The sequence below is a fragment of the Hyperolius riggenbachi genome, chromosome 2, assembly GCF_040937935.1.
Source record: "Hyperolius riggenbachi isolate aHypRig1 chromosome 2, aHypRig1.pri, whole genome shotgun sequence".
Lineage (NCBI taxonomy): Eukaryota > Metazoa > Chordata > Amphibia > Anura > Hyperoliidae > Hyperolius > Hyperolius riggenbachi.
The window spans coordinates 110677371-110700219 of record NC_090647.1 but is presented as its reverse complement, the minus strand read 5'-3'; the positions used below and the strand labels follow the sequence as shown (position 1 = coordinate 110700219).

Genomic DNA, 22849 nt, shown 5'->3' with positions numbered 1-22849 from the left:
CACCGTGTCATCATCATCCTCCCCCTCCTGAAACATGTCTTGCTGGGATGATGACCCCCCAAACTCCTCTCCTGATGCATGGATGGGCTGCTTGACTGTCGCCACAGTCTTGCTGTCCAATCCCTCCTCCCCCCAAAGTGCCCATCAGCATCTCCTCCTCAAGATCGACAACAACAGCAGACAATTTACTCATGATGCCTGGGGTCAAAAGACTGCTGAATGACAGGTCGGCGAGTGACAGTGAACTGGCCTCCTCCCCAGGCCCTGCTGGGCGGCTGCTGCGAACAGGGGTGGTGGTGGTGGTGGTGGTGAGGGTGGAGGCCTCGGATGCAGAGCTGATGGCGGGCTGCTCATCCTCTGTCATCAGTTGCACCACAGTGTCTGCATCCTTTTCCTCAATGGGACGTTTCCGACCCGGCTGGAGGAAAATCGGAGCAGGTGCTACGCGCTGCTGCTGCTGTGTCTCTGCAGCGTGAGTTGCAGATGCTCCTGCTGGGCGGCGCCCAAGGCATCCACGGCCAGTGGCTATAGGAGGAATGTTAGCCACTGACGCTGCTGCTGCTGCTGCTGCTGCGGAACTGTGCATGGTGGCGCGGCCGCGGCTTGCCACAATGCTGCTCCCTCTCCTCCTGATTCCCTTGCTGCCCTTCCCCTTGCCCAAACCGCGCTGGCTGCCACTTCCAGACATCTTAGATGTTTTGGGCGTAAACACAAAAGTTTTTTAAAAGGGCGGGTGAAAAGTGGGGTACTTTAATGGAGTGGGTTGGTGGGTGAGGTGACACTAATCACTAAGTGATTAGATCGCTAACTGATTAGTACAGTACAAATACAAAATACAATAATCGGTAATCAGTAAGTGTGAACAGTGAGCATTGAGTGTGTCCCCTAGTACACTAACTAGAAATTACAATAATCAGTAGTAATCACAAGGAAATAGAGTGTGTGTACACTACAGACAGTGAGTGCACGCACGCGCACACACGCGCAGGAGCTAGCCTATGAACAGTGACTGAGTGAGTGTCCCTAGTACAGTAAGTAAGTAGTAACAGTCAGGAAGTACAACTAGAAATTACAATAATCAGTAGTAATCACAAGGAAATAGAGTGTGTGTACACTACAGACAGTGAGTGCACGCACGCGCACACACGCGCAGGAGCTAGCCTATGAACAGTGACTGAGTGAGTGTCCCTAGTACAGTAAGTAAGTAGTAACAGTCAGGAAGTACAACTAGAAATTACAATAATCAGTAGTAATCACAAGGAAATAGGGTGTGTGTACACTACAGACAGTGAGTGCACGCACGCGCACACACGCGCAGGAGCTAGCCTATGAACAGTGACTGAGTGAGTGTCCCTAGTACAGTAAGTAAGTAGTAACAGTCAGGAAGTACAACTAGAAATTACAATAATCAGTAGTAATCACAAGGAAATAGAGTGTGTGTACACTACAGACAGTGAGTGCACGCACGCGCACACACGCGCAGGAGCTAGCCTATGAACAGTGACTGAGTGAGTGTCCCTAGTACAGTAAGTAAGTAGTAACAGTCAGGAAGTACAACTAGAAATTACAATAATCAGTAGTAATCACAAGGAAATAGAGTGTGTGTACACTACAGACAGTGAGTGCACACACGCGCACACACACGCAGGAGCTAGCCTATGAACAGTGACTGAGTGAGTGTCCCTAGTACAGTAAGTAAGTAGTAACAGTCAGGAAGTACAACTAGAAATTACAATAATCAGTAGTAATCACAAGGAAATAGAGTGTGTGTACACTACAGACAGTGCACGCGCACACACACGCAGGAGCTAGCCTATGAACAGTGACTGAATGAGTGTCCCTAGTACAGTAAGTAAGTAGTAACAGTCAGGAAGTACAACTAGAAATTACAATAATTAATCAGTAATCAGAAGGAAATAGAGTGTGTATACACTACAGACAGTGCACGCACACACACACGGTCACACGCAGGAGCTATGAACAAACAGTGACAGTGAGTGTCCTAGTACAGTTATATAACTACAATACAAAATACAATCACTCAGTACTAGTAAAGGACAGCAGAAATACTGGTATAGATGAGAAATAAACTAACAGAGGACAGGAGAGAACAGCTGAGCTGCCCACACAGGCAGGCCCTGAGGCCTAAAGTTGTGTAAGCTTGCCTGCAGCAGCTGGCTCTCTAGTAACACACAAGCTACTAACTAAAATACAATGTCTATCTAACTAACAACAATATAGGTGTATATAGGAGGTGTATGTGAGCAAAAACGCTAGGTGAATGACCACAATAAAGCTCTTGCTAAGCCAAAGCACAAAGGAGCAGATCTCTCTCTGTACAAAGTCAGGCAAGGACGGAAAAACCTAACATGGCGGCCGCTATTTATAGGGTAGGGGCTGGCCAGGGTCCCCCTCAGTGATTGGCTGCCGTCAGAGGGCCTGGGAGCCCTCTGATTGGCTCTGAGGACATCAATCTGGGCTATGACGCTATTCGAGCTCGGTATTCGAGCTCGAATAGCGCTGTTAGCTCGAATAGCGTGAATAGTGAATGTGCTATTCGAGTTCACTCGAATAGCCCATTCGAATATCTCCAGCTATTCGGAGCTCGAATACCGAGCTCGAATAGCTGAAAAAGAGCTCGAATATTCGAGCTACTCGAATATTCGAGCTCTGTTGAGCACCACTGCCCCTGACTAACTAATACTGGGGGTGAACTCTGGATAGCTATATTGGGGGCTACCTTATACTGGAGGACATCTCTGGCTACCCAGCCTCCCCCAAGTATTAGGCAGCTAGAGGAACCGTGGTGTTAAGTAGCTAGAACAGGGTGAGCAACCTCTCATTTACGCTCTACTCTGGACTCTGCATAGGGAAGGAGGGAGGGAGACACTCATGGAGGGGAGTGAGACGCCTTTCCATCACCAGGTGCCTGTAGGCACGTGCCTACAGTGCCTTATGGTAAATCCAGCCCTGAGAACTGTCATCATTTTCTGCCCAGAGAGGGAGTAGGGAAATCTCTCCAATAGTGACAGAGACAGCAACAAATAAAAATTTTATCTTTTTCTTTTTTTTTTTTCACTGAGGAGCTAGAATCCCTGACTAGTTTTTATGGCTGGCTCTCATTTCCTGTCCCTACAACTATCAGTTCTCCTATGAAAGCCACACGTTTCCATGTAGGACTCCGGAACAGGAAACCACAGAGAATTCCCTCCAATGGGGACACAGACAGCAATACCCATACATGCCTATAGAAATCTGTTAAAGAAAATATTTTGTTCCTTTCATTACTAACTGAGTTGTCCTCTCCTTTAGCTATGCAGTACAGGCCGCAGCAGGGTATGAAGAGGAAGGAGCCCCCTAGTGTTTCCACTTTCCAAGCCTCCGCGATACCTCAGTCTCACCAGACCACTAGTGATTCAGATATCTTTCCAGGTAACGGTTACATAACCGTAAGGAAAGATTTTTTGTATATAAATCTTTCTTTTGGGTACAGCATGGGAGAAGATTGTCAGAAGAGGATGTGGTCTAATTTTAATCACATTTTTGGCTAAGTAGGTTTTGGAGTAAATCTGCTGTTGTTTTTATTTCCTTTTTTTTTCTTTCTAAAATGCTACTTGCCTTGGCGTCATGCCAATCCTTTGCCTTTATTACTTGGTGAGTTACTGACTCTGAACATGCACAGGCTGCATGCTTGTTCCGGGTTTGGCTCGGAAACTAAAGAAGCCGGGGAATCAGCATGACAGCCAGGATACCTTTAAAACCGAAGTTCAGGCTCTTTAGTTAATTATTACTATTATTTAGTTATTTATATAGCGCCAACACCTTCCGCAGCACTGTACAAAGTTACTCTAACTGTCCCTCAGAAGAGATCACAATCTAATCCCTACCATAGTCCTCATATGTCCATCAGAGTCTAGGGCCAATTTTTAGGGGGAAGTCAATTAACTTATCTGTATGTTTTTGGGATGTGGGAGGAAACCAGAGTGCTACTATCACCGAAGTTCCTAGGTATATTAGAGACAATAGTGGGAACAAGGCAAAACAATTATTTTAAAAAATATCTAGTAGTTTTTGGAAACTTGTCTTAAAGTTACGATAGTTAAAATGTTTTTTCATAATTGCAGTTAAATGACCGATTGCTGTGGTTTGCCTAATAACGTGATTTTTTTTTTCATTCCATTACATTTTAAGAATATGGACAGTGTGGGGTCTCTCCTTCCTAAGTGTTTTTAACTCCTTGTCACCTATGGAAGCTTGTATAGCCAAAATTCAGAGTCCGGACTGGGTGTGGCTCCGCACCTTGAGCTATGCTGTCCCACATGGTCCATGGTATATAGGGCGATCTGTAAGAGAGGGGCAGCAAAGCCTGCTCCCCTTTCTGAAAGCCTTTGTTTTTATCATGGACAACGGGCTCATTCCCAATTCTAACAAAGAGTCAAAGCATGTATGCCTGAATGAGTGAATGAATGAATAAAAGCAGTTATTAATAAAATGCAAAGTCAGCTCACAAAGCAAAAAAATGTACTTTTGGGAAGCTATGCCTTATAAATGAATAATACTGTATATTTCTCTACTAAAAATGTGTTTGATTGACTCTAAACTTTATTACCATCCTTTAAATTGATATATTATTAGTTTTAAAATGTTAATATGAAGGAAAATGAACCAGGATAGAAAGGACCAGTGTGGTTTGAATTATAAAACAACATATTTTTCTTATGAAATATTTATGGTATGCGTGACAAGGTGTGTGACAGGGGCCTGATCAGGGGTGTGGCAGGGGCATGGCTTAAGTGTCTCTCTTTCCCATCTCAAAAAAGTTGGGAGGCATGCTGTATAGACCTAATTATAAGAGCACTTGAAAAAAGAGATGGAAATTAGATACCTTAACAGAGGGAAGCCCCCTGTGTCCCAACATTCAAGAGCTGGCTCCCTCTAAGTGTATTCGACAAGAGCTTGCTAAATATGCTTTTGTAGCCATGCACCTGTTTGTGTACGACAGTGACTGTACTGCACATACACAAATACACATATAGTAGCATGGATTTTTACTCTGCACGAGACGGACCGTATGCCTGCATGCAAAGTACAGTTGCCCTCGTACACAAATGGGTGTGCAGCCACAGAGATAAAGTGGATCTCAGACAGCAGTGATGGGTCATGGCGATCCAGGGAAACCTCTGGATGCCCCAATACATGTGTAAGCAGCTAAAACTCTCCCCACAGGTTTACTTTAACAAATTAAGGACCCTTGACATGTTGCTGGAAGGAAGAAGACTTAGGGCTGGTTCTCACTTGTTTTAAAAACGTATCCGTGTCCCCGTTTTTGGGCCCGGATCAAAAACGGGGACACGAACACCAATGTTAAAAATAGCAACAGTCTTCACTTACTTCAAAATCGGATCTGTGGGTGATCCATGGGATCATATACAAAAACTGAACGGAGAGTCCCGACTTGTCAGGACTTCACGGACCCGGATTCATCACAGATACACAGAGGGGTAGTGACAGGCAATGCAAAAACGGATCTCTCTCTACATGGAGAACTTTGCACACAAAACGGAGGGAGATCCGCATTGCCTACTGCCTGCTCCTTCCCCCTACAGGTTTCCCCCCAGGTAGCCTGAGGGGGTAGCAGCCAGGATGGGGGGTAGCATGCACAGCGGCGGGGAGAGGGGACGCCCCCCCTCACCTGGGCCCCCCCCCGTCCCCGCTCCCCCTCCAGCCATGTGCCACAAGAGTAAAATGAGCGAGCAGGGAAGAAATTACCTTACTTCCCCTGTTCGTCGCATAACTTCCTGCAATGCTGCCCACTAGAAAGCGGCATTGCAGGAAGTCACGGCAAGCAGAGGAAGTAAGGTGCTTCAACGCTCGCTCGCTTATTTTACTTTTGCCGCACATAGCTAGAGGGGGAGCGGGGACGGGGGGCCCAGGTGAGGGAGGGGGGACCAACCCCCCTTCCTGCCCTGTGCCTGCAGCCCCCCCATCCTCACTGCTACCTCCTCAGCCATCTGTTTGAAAAAAAAAAAAAAGACGCAAACAGATCAAAAACATATGCTGCAAAAGGGCAGCACGGATCCGTTTGCGTTCTGGTTTCTTTAAACGGGGCGCCCGGACCGCAGATTGCGTTCTGCTACCGGGTCTAGTGTGGACCGACCCTAAGAACCTCCAGGCTATAGGAGCATTAGGTTAAGTCAGGTTTTACACCTAAATTAACGGTGTGATGCAGTGCAAGCATCGCTCCATAGAAGCCAGTCTTCATATGACCCTGTGCCAGGTGCAGCAGCAGAGTCATTTATTATTATTATTTAGTATGTATATAGCGCCGACATCTTACGCAGCGCTGTACAGAGTATATTGTCTTGTCACTAGTTGTCCCTCAGAGGAGCTCACAATCTAATCCCTACCATAGTTGTATGTCTATGCATGTATGTATCGTGTAGTGTAGTGTATGTATTGTAGTCTAGGGCCAATTTAGGGGAAGCCAATTAACTTATCTGTATGTTTTTGGGATGTGGGAGGAAACCGGAGTGCCCGGAGGAAACCCATGCAGGCACGGGGAGAACATACAAACTCCTTGCAGATAGTGCCCTGGCTGGGATTCGAACCAGGGACCCAGCGCTAATCACTACGCCACCGTGCTGCCCAGTCATATGCATAACCCAGCCTGCAGCTAGTGATATATTCCTTGCTGGGCAGCAAGTACATTACTGGGATTCCCATCGGTCCGCGCATGTGCATACTGGCTGTTCTGGATTGGGCAATGGTCCTGTCACTTATATGCACACAGGACCATTGCCCAATCCGCAACAGCCAGTATGCTATTGGCAGCGAAGGCTGTTCAGGCGGGCTTACAGATAGCCCCTACGTGGTATACGCTGCATGATAGCATTTTGGACCGATCACACCTTGCTGTAGGAGTGCCATAAATCAAAGCGAGCGTGCGTTATTTAGGAGCGCATGCTACGCTGCACTACCGTGCATACCGTGCTCCCATCGTTCACAATTGCTGCGTGCGACTTCCATTGCTGCATAATCTGTGCGGTAGGCATGGATCATGCGGCAACGCACTGCAGACTTTGGGGTTGATTCATTAAGCTGCAGTGTTAAAGCAGCACGAGCTTAATGACACCAACGCCCTTTAAATACAGCACTGTACTTTATGCACGGTAGTGCAGCGTAGCATGCGCTTCTAAATAACGCACGCTCGCTTTGATTTATGGCGCTCCTACAGCAAGGTGTGATTGGTCCAAAATGCTATCATGAAGCATATACCACGTAGGGGCTATCTGTAAGCCCGCCTGAACAGCCTTCGCTGCCAATAGCATACTAGCTGTTCTGGATTGGGCAATGGTCCTGTGTGCATATAAGTGACAGGACCATTGCCCAATCCAGAACAGCCAGTATGCTATTAGCAGCGAAGGCTGTTCAGACGGGCTTACAGAAAGCCCCTACGTAGTATATGCCACATGACAGGCAGCATTTTGGGCCAATCACATCTTGTGGTAGGAGTGGCCCTAAATTAAAGGGAGCGCGCATTATTTAGGAACGCACGCTACGCTGAACAAACACGCATAGCGTGTGGCGCTGTATTTAGCGGGCGTTGGTGTCATTAAGCTTGCGTTGGTTTAACAGAGCAGCTTAATGAATCATCCTCTTTATGTCAGGAATGTTAGCAGTAAAGCATAAAGTAATGCAACATTAATTTATCCAGAAAATCTCTACAAAATGATTCATCATCACACAAAAAAATATTAAGAAATGAATAACTAACCACTCGTTTTATATTAATATACAGTGGGATGCGAAAGTTTGGGCAACCTTGTTAATCGTCATGATTTTCCTGGATAAATCGTTGGTTGTTACGATAAAAAATGTCAGTTAAATATATCATATAGACAGTGTTCCCCAACCCTGTCCTCAAGGCCCACGAACGGTGCATGTTTAGTATAAATCCACAGAGGTAGTTAATCAGCTCTGCTGCAACACTAATTACCCCACCTGTGTGCAAAACATGTACTGTTGGTGGGCCTTGAGGACAGGGTTGGGGAGCTCTTTGGAGACACACACAGTGATATTAGAGAAGTGAAATGAAGTTTATTTACAGAAAGTGTGCAATAATTGTTTAAATAAAATTAGGCAGGTGCATAAATTTGGGCACTTTTTGGACAGGTTTTGTCATTTTATTGATTCCAAAACCTTTAGAACTAATTATTTGAAGTGAAATTGGCTTGGTAAGCTCAGTGACCCCTGACCTACATACACCGGTGAATCCAATTATGAGTGTTTAAGGGTGTCAATTGTAAGTTTCCCTCCTCTTAATTTTATCTGAAGTATAGCAACATGGGGGTCTCAAAACAACTTTCAAATGACCTGAAGACAAAGATTGTTCACCATTATTGGTGTCTGTTTCCACAGTAAGGAACATATTGAGGAAATGGAAGACCACAGGCTCAGTTCACGTTAAGGCTCGAAGTGGCAGACCAAGAAAAATCTCGGATAAACATAAGTGACGAATGGTAAGAGCAGTCAACCCACAGACCAGCACCAAAGACCTACAACATCATTTTGCTGCAGATGGAGTTACTGTGCATCGTTCAACCATTCGGCACACTTTACACAAGGAAGTGCTGTATGTAGAGGAAGCCTTTTCTCTGCCCACAGCACAAACAGAGCCGCTTGAGGTATGCTAAAGCACATTTGGACAAGCCACCTTCGTTTTGGAATAAGGTGCTGTGGACTGAAGAAACTAAAATTGAGTTATTTGGGCATAACAAGGGGTGTTATGCATGGAGGAAAAACAACACAGCATTCCAAGAAAAACACCTGCTACCTACAGTAAAACGTGGTGGTTCCATCATGCTGTGGAGCTGTGCAGCCAGTGCAGGGACTGGGAATCTTGTCAAAGTTGAGGGACGCATGAATTCCACTCAGTATCAGCATATTCTGGAGACCAATATCCAGGAATCAGTGACAAAAGTGAAGCTGCGCCGGGGCTGGATCTTTCAACAAGACAACGACCCTAAACACTGCTCAAAATCCACTAAGTGATTCATGCAGAGGAACAAGTACAACGTTCTGGACTGACTACCTTCAACCAGAAATACCTTAAACCAGAATCCAGACTTTCATTGGAACCTACAGGAAGCGTTTAGAGGCTGTAATTTCTGCAAATGGAGGATCTACTGAATATTGATTTCATTTCTGTTTTGTGGTGCCCAAATTTATGCACCTGCCTAATTTTGTTTAAACAATTATTTCGCACTTTCTGTAAATCCCATAAACCTAAATTTCACTTCTCAAATATCACTGTGTGTGTTTCCTATAGGATATATTTAACTGACATTTTTTATCGTAACAACCAGCGATTTATATAGGAAAATCATGATGATTAACAAGGTTGCCCAAACTTTCGCATCACACTGTATGAGCAGATGAATATATATTAGCTGAATAAGTTGGCAGCATTCACTTTGCTACATGTGCCCCTAGTATGCGGTAGAGATGGGTATTTTTTCTTTACCCATTATGCTACTCTTTGTTCCAACTACTACGATAACTGCCACACCTCTGGCATCACTGCTGCTAATCTATACATGCTTCCCTAAAGGCACTTACACTGACACACCTGAATAATCATCCTGCATTTAATCCTATTGTCTGCTTGCAGAGCAGTACTACTTACATTGTCAGATCCTGTCTAACTTGCATGTTTGTATCATCTTTCAATGCCAGCAGGAGCTTGCAAATTTACAATTACACACAATATAAACTGCTTACAGTGGCATCGCTAGAATGGTTGGTGACATAGGCAGCAGGACATTATAATTATATCAGTGTAGTTACGCAGAGCCCGATGCACCAACATGTCCTATTTCTTTACCGTCAACGGGAGTCATTTTCCTACAGCCACCAATTACATACAGATGTTAAAGTGTACCCATACGTGACATGGTGAAATAACAAGTGTATGTACAGTACAAAACATATTAATAACCAGGCTGTTTTACTTGTTTTATTTTGCAGCGTGAAAGAGTTAATTTCTAGGCATGGAAGAGACAGCTTCTGTCTTGTCGGTACCTTGTCGGGAATATAGTAAACTTCACTGATAAGCAGATTACAGCCATAAAAGGTTTCCTGGCAGAATACAACGTCTGAGGGCAGGTAGAGATAAAATGCATAAACTATTGACCTTTTTCTAACTCTGGGTCACAGTAAAACATTCAACCTACTTTGTAAGTGTTTAAATATAAAATAAAACCAGGGGATACTTTAAAAAGTCATTTTTAGGAGAAGGAGGATAAATATAATTGTTTATCTCATCCATGTAAATTACAGACATCCAAGGGTTGCCGACTAATCTGAATATAATCAGATTGGATGATGGTTAAAGGTCTGTAGGTGGGGTCAACCTTTCACAGACCTCCCACCTCTAACCCTCTTCGAAGACAAAGTCATCAGCCAAACTCATTCCTCATTTCAGTACATAAAAATCAAATTGATTGCTGTGGGATTTTGCAACAGTTCTTGATTGCACAATTTTATTTCTGGTCACATGCAACTGATACTCAGAGGACTTGCCAAAAAATATATACTTTTTTGGGGGGTGGGGTGGGAGGTGGAAACTGTCACCGACAGTCATCTGAGCAGAGTAGGGAGCACTGATGTGAAGCAATCTTACACACAAAAACAATATTGTAAAGCAATCTAAACCACAAAATGAAAAAGCTAATGGACTGTTGATGTGGGTTCCAGCTTCCTTTCTGCTAACCCCTGCTGAATACCATTACCATCCACAGGACGGTGTGCTGTGCTGCACAAGTAAGTCACAAAGGAGCTCAATCAGCTACTTATTAGTTTTAGGTTAGTTTAGGTCAAAATGCTGAATAATGGAAAAAGCATTGGAATTCCAGAGAAATTTATTTTTCCTTGAATCGCTTTTTAAAAGCATTTGCCTGTATGGACCATAACAAGCCGAGAAAGTCCTTCCAGGAATATGTGGACATCAAACTAACAAAAATGTATTCAGGTAATACAGTTAATGACTAATGGCTTTTGAAACGTTAAAGGACTAATTTAGGGGGAATACAAATTGAACTTACCCGGGGCTTCTAATGGTCCCCCGCAGACATCCTGTGCACGAGCAGTCACTCACCGATGCTCGGGCCCCACCTCCAGTTCACTTCTGGAATTTCCAACTTTAAAGTCTGAAAACCACTGCGCCTGCATTACCGTGACCTCGCTTCCGCTGATGTCACCAGGAGCGTACTGCACAGGCCCAGACTGTACTGGGCATGTACAATACACTCCTGGTGACGTCAGTGAGAGCAAGGACACGGGCCGCTAAAGCGCAGTGGTTTTCCGACTTTAGAGTCATAAATTCCAGAAGTGAACCGGAGGCGGGGCCGGAGCATTGGTGAGTGGCTGCGCGGGCACAGGATGTCTGCGGGGGACCATTAGAAGCCCTGGGTAAGTTCAACTCTTTTTCACCCTACCCCCCTACAGTAGTCCTTTAAAGGGACTCCGAGCAGTGCAGAAACTATGGAAAGATGCATATCATTTTAAATCTCTCTTTCTCCTCTTTCCAATGATATATAAACCGCTATTTTCGCTATTTTCGCGATTGAAATTGCCGCGGCCCAAGGTAGACAAATACCAAAAGATATGGGATCCTTGGAAAAGATATATGGGTTTAAACTAAGGTGGTACACTGCACTGTATAGGTTGAGCTTTGGTAGATTCAGTCTTCCTGTTTTCCCCTCTTCTCCCTCTTTCTTTCCCTTTTCTTCCTGACTTTACTTCCTTCCTCTTGTTTTCACTTTTTGGCTCCTAGGAGCCCGGGATTGGGTTACTCGATAACAGTCTACAGTAGGTGTATTCTCCTGAGTTCAGGATCACTAAGAATCTTAACTTTTTACATATAGAATGAGAGGCCTTTGGCAAGACTCATGTGTTCCTATACTCATTATATAATCTTGTTATACACGCCTACACTGTTGAAGATTTTGTTTGATTGTACAATCCTATTTTGTATTTTCGGATATATTATTGTCTTTTATTACAATTTAAAAAACAATAAAAATTTTGAAACAGAAATTGCCGCGGGCGCGATTTCAGTCACGAAAATAGAGAAAACTAAAAGGCGTAGGGCGACGATTTAGGTGTCGCCAGAAAGAGGAGAAAGAGAGCTTTAAAATGATATCCATCTTTCCATAGTTACACTGTATTACACAGGGCGACTTTTTCCTAAAGTCAGCAGCTCCATTCTGCTGCTGACACTGGGGAAAGTGTCGTCCTGTGTAATACAAGTAACTATGGAAAGATGGATATCATTTTAAAGCTCTCTTTCTCCTCTTTCTGGCGACACCTAAATCGTCACCCTACGCCTTTTAGTTTTCTCTATTTTCGCGATTGAAATCGTGGCCGTGGCAATTTCGATAGTGAAAATAGCAAAAACTAAAAGGCGTAGGTTGGCGGTTTATATATCATTGGAAAGAGGAGAAAGAGAGCTTTAAAATGATATGCATCTTTCCATAGTTTCTGCACTGCTCGGAGTCCCTTTAAGTTTCTTCTTCAGGCAGGATACAGAAATGGATCAGAGCCATACAGTTCTGATCCAGTTCTGTACAATACCTGAAGAAGAAACTTAACATTTCAAAAGCTCATAATAAACCATGTGTAGTTAGTCAATAACAGTACAGTATAATCCCAATATGATAAACTCTGATATAGTAAACATTCGGGTATAGTAAACTAAATTTCATGTCCTGACCAAGCATTATTAGAACTATATGGGAGTAATGCCTGGCAGTGCTGGGCGTAATGGAAAAAACTACGCTTACGGATCATTACGCGCAATTTTACGCTATTACGCATTACGGAATTATGCTTACGGCGTAGACATTCATTTACGGTACATTTCTGTAATTACGCATAGCCCGTACGCAATTACGCGTAAGAATACCATAATTCAGGTTGTTACGTTAATGGCTTACGCGTAAATTCCTACTAGCAATTAATGTGGTCATGCTGCCAAGCGGAAAAGTTGACGCATGGATCAATGTTAGGTAGCCGCCGACTTTAAGGGTTAATAGCAAAGCCCCCTTAATTGCTAAGAGCCTCAAATTTGGAGAATATATTAAGGAGATCAGAAGGAAGAAGAGGAAAAAAATTTTTTTCAAAAAGACCTTATAGTTTTTGAGAAAATCGATGTTAAAGTTTCAAAGGAAAAATATATACATTTAAAAACCCGCCGACTTTAACGGTTAATAGCAAAGCCTGCTTAAAATTTAGGAACACCAAATTCACAGGGTATATTAAGGGGATCAGTGGGAATAAGAGGAAAATTTTTTTTTCAAAAAGACCTTATAGTTTTTGAGAAAATCGATTTTTAAGTTTCAAGGGCAAAAATGTCTTTTAAATGCGGAAAATGTCAGTTTTTTTTGCACAGGTAACAATAGTGTTTTATTTTCATAGATTCCCCCAAGTGGGAAGAGTTTTACTTACTTCGTTCTGAGTGTGGGAAATATAAAAAAAAACGACGTGGGGTCCCCCCTCCCAGACCTCTTTAACCCCTTGTCCCCCATGCAGACTGGGATAGCCAGAATGCGGAGCACCGGCCGCGTGGGGCTCCGCACCCTGACTATACCAGCCCGCATGGTCCATGGATTGGGGGGTCTCGGAAGGGGAGGGGCAGCCAAGCTTTCCCCTCCCCCTCCGAGCCCTTGTCCAATCCAAGGACAAGGGGCTCTTCTCCACCTCCGATGGGCGGTGGAGGTGGAGGCCGCGATTTCCTGGGGGGGGGGGGGGGTTCATGGTGGCATCTGGGAGTCCCCTTTAAAAAGGGGTCCCCCAGATGCCCACCCCCCCTCCCAGGAGAAATGAGTATAGAGGTACTTGTACCCCTTACCCATTTCCTTTAAGAGTTAAAAGTAAATAAACACACAAACACATAGAAAAAGTATTTTAATTGAACAAAAAACATAACCACGAAAAAAGTCCTTTAATATTCTTAATTAACCATTAATACTTACCTGTCCCTTTAAAAGCCAGTTCCCACGCAATATCCTCGGAAATATACTAATCAGTTACAATGTAACAAAGTTGTTACAATGTAACAACTTTGTTACTTTGTAACTCCACCACACCCGACGTCACTCGCCGCTCACCCGCCGGCCGCCGCATACACGCTAAGTCCCCGCCGGCTCCCGCCGTCCACTCCGCCCACACCTGTCACCCATATACATGCTGGCACCCATGGGTGCCAGCATGTATATAGGTGACATGTGGGAGAGGCGGGGAGGGCAGCGAGAGCCGGCGGGACTTAGCGTCTTTCACCCGACAGAGCTCTGAGCTATATAGCTCAGAGCTCTCTAAAGCATCTTTGTATTTGGGCTCCAAGGAGCCCCATTGGTCCTTAGCAGACCAATGGGGTTCCTTCAAATCAGAAGGCCCCCCAATCAATGGACCATGCGGGCTGGTATAGTCAGGGTGCAGAGCCCCACGCGGCCGGTGCTCCGCATTCTGGCTATCCCAGTCTGCATGGGGGACAAGGGGTTAAAGAGGTCTGGGAGGGGGGACCCTACGTCGTTTTTTTTTTATATTTCCCACACTCAGAACGAAGTAAGTAAAACTCTTCCCACTTGGGGGAATCAATGAAAATAAAACACTATTGTTACCTGTGCAAAAAAAACTGACATTTTCCGCATTTAAAAGACATTTTTGCCCTTGAAACTTAAAAATCGATTTTCTCAAAAACTATAAGGTCTTTTTGAAAAAAAAAATGTTCCTCTTATTCCCACTGATCCCCTTAATATACCCTGTGAATTTGGTGTTCCTAAATTTTAAGCAGGCTTTGCTATTAACCGTTAAAGTCGGCGGGTTTTTAAATGTATATATTTTTCCTTTGAAACTTTAACATCGATTTTCTCAAAAACTATAAGGTCTTTTTGAAAAAAAATTTTTTCCTCTTATTCCTTCTGATCTCCTTAATATATTCTCCAAATTTGAGGCTCTTAGCACTTAAGGGGGCTTTGCTATTAACCCTTATAATCGGCGGCTTTTTTATATTATACGGGAGCGTAATATTACGCGATTACGGCAGACTGTGTAATTTCAATGGGAGTTTACTGTCTTACGCGTAATTTGTTACGCGTAATAACGTAACCTATGGTCTACGCGTAATTAATTACGCGTAATACCGTAACCTTACACGTAACGCTTACGGTGCATTTGTAGTGAATTACGATGCGTAATTACGCTAATGCGTAATTTCGGCCCAGCACTGATGCCTGGTATAGTAAACCCTGATATAATAAAACTTCAGTTATAGTAAACCTGTTTTTTGGTCCCAGAGGTATTTTGTATCAGACTTTTTTGGAAAGTTGGGGGCGCATACATCATAGTCAGTTGGAGACCTATGAGCCAAGGTTGGTAGCCTGCTCGCTATCTGCGCATTACTCTGGGCCTGCATGGATTACTTCAAAAACACCATCTAGTGAGACCTATGCTTCCTGTGTTAGCTACTGCCTGATTACTGAGGGACTTGCCTTTCATCTGGGACTTGCTTGTGCATGGCTGCAATGCTACAACATCATCCAGGCTGCACAGAAGTGTGGACAGTGGAGCACAGTATTAATACTGTACCTGCGTTAACTGATGAGATATATGCTTCCTGTGCAATCTGCTGTGTGATTATTGCATCCAAATTCCTGCATATAGCACACTGTGCATTTTGATCTAGCTTAGACAATGTCTGTGCTCACTTGCTGAATCACTGTAAAGAAAAAATGACTCCTAAGTATTTGCTGAATTAAGATGCAGCACTACAGTATATTTTATGGGCTTGAGTATACGTTTACCAAAAGGGGATTCTACTGTATTAACCGAATCAAACTTTGTCCACGTATCTGCTCCGCGACTAATACCAGACCATACTTTACTTGCTTTGCCAGGAATACGGATACAGTACTGCTTTGTCTCCTTTGCCTCTTGAGGAATATCTGTGCAAACCTATAAGCAAAGGTAAGAACCAAATATGAAACAACTAAATGGTTCCAGATTTGAGAGGCGTAGAGTATCCATCAGGGGGACAGGAAGTACTGTTGCATAGAGCCCAGTGAATATATTGTCTGGTGCTTGGGCCAGAGAGGACACAGTCACTGATGCCCCACAGAGGCCTGAGCACAAATCAGGACCCTGGCCACACCTAACAAGAGCACCATTCTCCATGTGTGTATACTCACACACAACAAATAAAGATAATATCCATCACAGGTAAAGAGCCTACAGAAAACTTGTGCTGCACATTGGGTCTACCAAACACATTATACAAATACCAAGACGTCTCTGGCAGGATTTAGTAAGCAATGATGTCACCTCCTGCAGGGTAGTAGCTCCACTTAAAGAGGAGCTGTTAGGTATAAGGTCTCAGAGAAAATAAACACATATATCAGTAGCTAAAGATTGGCTGTACTTACATTACATATGCATTTCACTGTCCACGTTTGGATTTCACAGAATTTGTATATAGTATATGCAGAGATAGATGCTCCTGACAGCTCATGGCAGGCTCCATGTTTTTCTGTCAAATGTGTCGTCATGTCCTGCCTGCTTCCTGATCACAGATAAGCTCCTACTTGAACAACACAGTGTGCAGTGAATATTAATGAGCCATGTGGCTAGGAACAATAGCTGACTCCTGCAGTGTACTCTGCCCAAGATTTATCAGTGCTACGCGATTACAAGCTGCTGTAACGTCTCATTAGCAGCCGAGGGGAGAGCCCCAGAATGCTTTGCAGTATGGTATGCGGCTTGCGTCTTCTTAAGAATAACAGACTTGCTGATAAGCACACATCAAAGGTAACTGAGATTTTTATCTTCACTAATTGCTTTTGGGCTTCCTTCTAAACTGTTTAACACAGGAGAATAGAGGTTTAAATTAGCTTCTGCAGCCTGACAGTTACTCTTTAATTCAATTAAAGGGTTTAAGAAACCCCCTTTTAATACTCTCTTTTCTTTTTTTCTATAACAATAACAACAATAACAATAATATTTATATAGTGCTTTTCTCCCTGGGGACTCAAAGCGCTGTGACCATGCATTATGCAGTCTCAAAAGCTAGGGAAAAGACTGAGGTGAGTTTTTAGCCTTTTTTTAAAGCTGTCCAGAGAAGGAGCCTCTCGTACTGATTGTGGAAGTGAGTTCCATAGAGTAGGGGCTGCATAGGAAAAGGCCCGAGCACCAAATGTTAAGTGTATCCTGTATCCTGGGAATAATCAGCTTCATCTTGTTGGCAGAGCGGAGGGTGCATGGAGGGGCATAAAGTTCCAATAGATCCGCTATGTATTTGAGTCCTATGTGGTGTAGAGCCTTGAATGTCAGCAGGCAGATCTTAAAATTGATTCTCCATTTTACTGGCAACCAGTGAAGAGTTTGCAGTACTGGGGTGATGTGTGAGCTGCGGGGGGCATTGGCTAGGAGTCTGGCTGCAGCATTCTATACTAGCTGTAAGGGGCGGAGAACCTTATCTGTAGATCCGATGAACAGGGCGTTGCAGTAGTCTAGGCGGGAGGATACAAATGCATGAACTAGGACAGGTAGGTCTTCAGCTGGGATAAGGTGTTTGATTTTCGCCATGTTTCTTAGATGGAAGAAGGATGACTTGACGACAGCTGATATCTGCTGTTTGAGTTTTAGATTTCCATCCAGGATCACCCCAAGGTTTCGCACAGAGTCTTTATACCGTACAGTATCTCCCCCAATTGCTAGTTTGAGGTGGTGAGCGTTTTGAACTTTATCCATCATGTGTGGACCACCTACCACCAACACCTCTGTTTTGTCAGAGTTCAGCCTCAGCCAGCTGGTGTTCATCCAATTTTGTAACTCCACTAGACACTGTAACGATTGCGGAACTTTCTCCGTGATCAGCGCACAACGTGTGCGCTGACACGGCGGAAATCCTCCACAAGCGTATATTTGCAGGCACCCAGCAAAAGGTGCTACGCACCTGTAGAGGGAAATTCCTGTCGGCAGATGGCGCTGGGAAGTGCAGAGGAACCAATCCTCTGACCTCCACAAGTGCCAGACAGGAATTGTACGAAGCGCAGAACGCAATCGCAAGAGAGGCTATTGCGAATGAGATTGAGCAAAGGGACAGGTTGTATGTGTGTGCGCCAATCCAGTCGCCACCCCGCGACCCCGCACACACAACAGCAGATATGAAATAGGAACGCGATCGCGAGAGGTGCGATCGCCAGACGTGACACAAGGCAGATCAGAATAGAATACGAGGGTAGCAAAGGCACAGCAAATAATACAATAAGGAGATACGGAAAATAACAAATGCTAGCTAACCGCGAACACCGCACTCATTCGCAACAGTGCACGCGGTTATGCGCGGTCTCCACGTGATAAGCACAATAGAGACAAGCACGCCTAACTAACCATCGACAGACAAACATGAAACAGAGGACGCGAGCGCTTGCTTAACGGTTACCTCACCGAGCCTCCAGCAAGCGTAGCAGACAAGACAGACACACGAAAACAGGGACAAGCGAGAGATAGGATCCACAGCACTAGCGAAAAGTGGCTAGCGCGATCCAGGTACAGAGTAGCAGAACAGAAGGATCCCCAGCGCTAGCGAAAAGTAGCCAGCGCGATCCCAGAAGACAGAACAGAAGGATCCCCAGCGCTAGCGAAAAGTAGCTAGCGCGATCCCAGGAGACAGAACAAAAGAGATAGCTGGTAGCAACTGCTGCACCAGCTATACTCCAAGAACAGAGATCAGAACCATTTCCTGTCGACCACCTTTGGGACTGGACAATGGCAACAGGCAAGACAAGACAGAACAGGCAATACAGATAATACAACCTGACTGGGCTAGAAGGGGAGCCTAAAGCAACCCCCAGGAATTAACTATACTAGATAGCAATGGCTGACACTCCAGCAGTGTCCATCAGGAACAGCCACAAAGATGTGTAAGACCGCACACTAGCGATGTCGGGGAATAGGCGTGCAGCGGATCCACCCCTGTACCCACAGGGTATAGCGTACAATTCCTCCAAAACGATCCAGCACAGCTCTTTTAATCAGAAGATTATTTTATTGGATCATAAAAATACAAATATTAAAGCTGCATAGTGGCTACGGTCCACCGTTTCGGACCATCACAGTCCTTGTTCACGCCACACAGCCAAATGAACAACTGCAGACATGCTCTTTATATAGTCAAAGCTCCAACAGGGCAACCAATCAGAGGAACCTATGCAAATGACTGGACCTGATGGGGAACTACAGGGCTTGTCCACAAAGGGTACCGCCCTCCCACTCCATTGGTCAAACATTTTGAAATGTATGATGTCACAGCAGGAACATAAACACATAAATAGAAACATTTCTAACTCTGATCTATGGCACCTGTTGAATATCTAAAAAGATCCTGGGAGGAATCCAGGGGGACTAAATAAGGAATACGACTTAAATTTTGTGTGGTAGATGTTCTATGGCTCTGGGTCTGTTGTTTGGGGGTGGGGGGTGTCCTTTGGGTCCCCTTCTTATTTGTCACTTATGTATCATAGGTTCTTTTGCACATTTTTACCATGCATTATTGAACTAGGGGTGTTATTTTATGGGTGGAGTCCAGGTCATCTATTGATAGCACTGGGCATGCGTATTTTTGTTTGTGTCTGTTTCGTATTTTTATACGCATACTATGCGTCTGTTTTTCCGCATCGCGGTGGCAATAGGACGCCAGTATAGGCGTCATTGCGTACGTCCTTCCGCATTGGTTGTCATGTGACGGTGGTTGCCATGTTGACGGCGGGCAGCGCTCGGTGTTTGTTCGTTTACAGTTTTATACTGTATTTGACACATCCAAACCCATGCCCTCTGCATCAGGATGCCCTGGATTCGTCCCAGGATCTTTTTAGATATTCAACAGGTGCCATAGATCAGAGTTAGAAATGTTTCTATTTATGTGTTTATGTTCCTGCTGTGACATCATACATTTCAAAATGTTTGACCAATGGAGTGGGAGGGCGGTACCCTTTGTGGACAAGCCCTGTAGTTCCCCATCAGGTCCAGTCATTTGCATAGGTTCCTCTGATTGGTTGCCCTGTTGGAGCTTTGACTATATAAAGAGCATGTCTGCAGTTGTTCATTTGGCTGTGTGGCGTGAACAAGGACTGTGATGGTCCGAAACGGTGGACCGTAGCCACTATGCAGCTTTAATATTTGTATTTTTATGATCCAATAAAATAATCTTCTGATTAAAAGAGCTGTGCTGGATCGTTTTGGAGGAATTGTCCATCAGGAACAGACCATGGAAAGGAAATGACCAGCAAAGCCTTCTGGGAAACATAAAGCTCTTATAGTGCCAGTCATCAAAGAAGGCAGGTAGGGGATTTGCATAACGAATGTATGCAAATTCCCCAGCAAGAGAACAGACCAGAAACTTGCAATGGAAAGACAGGTCTCTGTTCCAGAGACCTGCAGCCCACAGACTAGAGGAATGGACAAACAGCTGTCTGCCTGTGCAGCCAGCTGAGCGGATCATCACAGTACCCCCCCCCCCCCCCCCCCACCCCTCTAGGGATGGATTCCAGACATCCCTCAAAACTGGTATCATCACAAAACTCTAACTGAAGACTCATGAAGGTCGGGACAGCCCAACAAGGCCCAATTCCAGAGTCAGTCCATCCGAAACCGACCTCACCGGAAGCAGAAGCCACCGAAACATGCCCATCAGCACTACAAGTCTCAGCGTAACACCCATCAGGACTGTGGACACCAGAGAAGAAGCCATCGACACCCTCCAGACAATACCCACCACCTTCCAAGGAGCGTCCAAGAATACCAAACCTGCCGCAATACCTGTTCGAAGTGTCCCTTACAACACCAAAGCCATTGCTGATCGTATTCAGGGCACCAAGCAAAACCTTTCCCGGAATCTCCCAGAACGCCTTGAAGCTCCGCAGAGATCCCAAGAAGCCAGAACGCTCACCAGGCTCACATGGAGAACCACCAAGAACCCCTATGGAACCTATGATCATTCCAGACTCAAAATTAGCAGGACACCCATCAAGATCAGGACTTTCAGGGACCACTTCTGGGCATGCAAGCAGGCAGGCTATATCAGAACATGTCTCCACTGAGGAAGCATCTGAGTACGCTGGTAACTGAGGCACACTTGGGCTTTCTGGGTCACAGAGCACATCGGGGTACACTAGTACAGGAGAAACCTCAGGACATGTCGGGGAACTGCCAACCTCAGAGTCCGACACGACAAGACCAAAACCAGTACCGGGCAGAAAATCATCACGAGTAAAGGTCACAGGTACTGGTCTTTCAAAAGAAGACTCGGACTCAAATTCAGAATTTTCTGTAACTGTAATATCATCATTGACTACACATGAATGAAGCTCCACAAGAGCTGCAAAAGTAGTCAGCAAGGCAGCAATGCCTACTGAAGTGGGCAACACCTCAGAAGGACCTGGGAGGCAGGAGACATCTCCTACAAATTCTGAACCCTTTGGGAGGAACTCGGAGACCTTCAGATCATCAAACAAGACCTCAGGAACATCATTTTTCAAGTTGTCTAAGAAGGATTCTGTACTATCCATGTTACAGGGCAAAACTAGAACTTTACTTTGAGAACAGGGCAGATGTCCCAGGGAAGGTTCCACCATAAACTGAGACTGAATTTCATCATCATGAGTGGAACGTACAGGAATATTCACTGGACCACACACTGACTCCCTAACTTTAATCTCGCTGCACCCAGAATTCTGCGTAGTAGTCAAACTAGCTTGCAACTCCAAAACTGCAGAAAGACAGGTAAAAATAGCAGCAATACCTAGACGAGCCTCTAGGGGCAGGGCAGGAGATATTGTACAAGGCAATATTGACTCATCCAGAGTACTGGGTGGAGAGTCAATACTTTCTTCAGAATCAGACTCGCAAATGTCAACGGAAGTGGACATCATGCCTTCATTCATGGTACAGGGCAGGTTCAGAGAAAGCTTCTCTGGACAAGGCAAAGAAGCTTCAGCATCAGATTCGCAAAACCGAAGCGCTGTCTCACTCTTAGATTCGGCTAACAATGTCGAATCCGAGGAGTCAGAACGCAAAATTTGCGGATCCAAGATCGCTTTAGGTTGCGAAACTGACGCTTCCATATCGCAAACCTCCGCGATCTGCGGAGCAGACTGCAAGGCATCTAGGACAGAAACACTGGAGCAACTGTCATCAGGCAACAGGCCTGCACAGGTGCGAACAGAATAAGACATAGATTCATTTGCAAAAGAAGTGGCGACAACAACAGGAGAAACTTTATTAGACACATCAATAATTTTCTTAAAGTTGCATAACTTAGGAATTTTCCCCATGGCAGGCTCACAAACGGACGATCTTAGAGAACCTGAGGGAAAAAATCTGTCTTCCTTAGACACAGGACCACACAGACCTTTTGCAGCCATACGTGCGGTGGCGACATCAGACCGCACTGGTTCAACTTTCACACAAGCAACTGCTCTGAACGACTTGCACTCAGACTTCAAACACTCAGTTGCTTTGGGAAAGGGAATGCATTCAAAACTCACTTTCTTTAAATCCAGAGGATTGGAACAATCGTCCGCTGACAATGTGTTTTTAGCAGATTGAAGCGCATGTAGTTCATCCAAAATCATTCTCCACACGTCAAACAGCGGAGTCACAAAGTCAGAGATACATTCACCATTCTTGATTAAAGTGCACGCAGACTCAATGCACGCATACAAAACTGCTTCGTTTTTAGAACGGTAATGATTGCAAAACGATCTCCAATCACATTCCAATTCATAGACCAGGAGCT

The 22849-nt window shown here is 44.7% G+C and overlaps 1 protein-coding gene across 1 annotated transcript in view; it reads left to right on the top strand.

The window, feature by feature from the left end:
• KDM8 (lysine demethylase 8) overlaps positions 1-22849 on the top strand; it is a 225980-nt gene that overhangs the window by 7872 nt on the left and 195259 nt on the right. The window contains exons 2-4 of the mRNA XM_068267211.1: positions 3313-3432; positions 10027-10164; positions 15954-16023. The gene's annotated coding sequence lies outside the window, so the exon portion shown is untranslated. The remainder of the gene's footprint in view (positions 1-3312; positions 3433-10026; positions 10165-15953; positions 16024-22849) is intronic.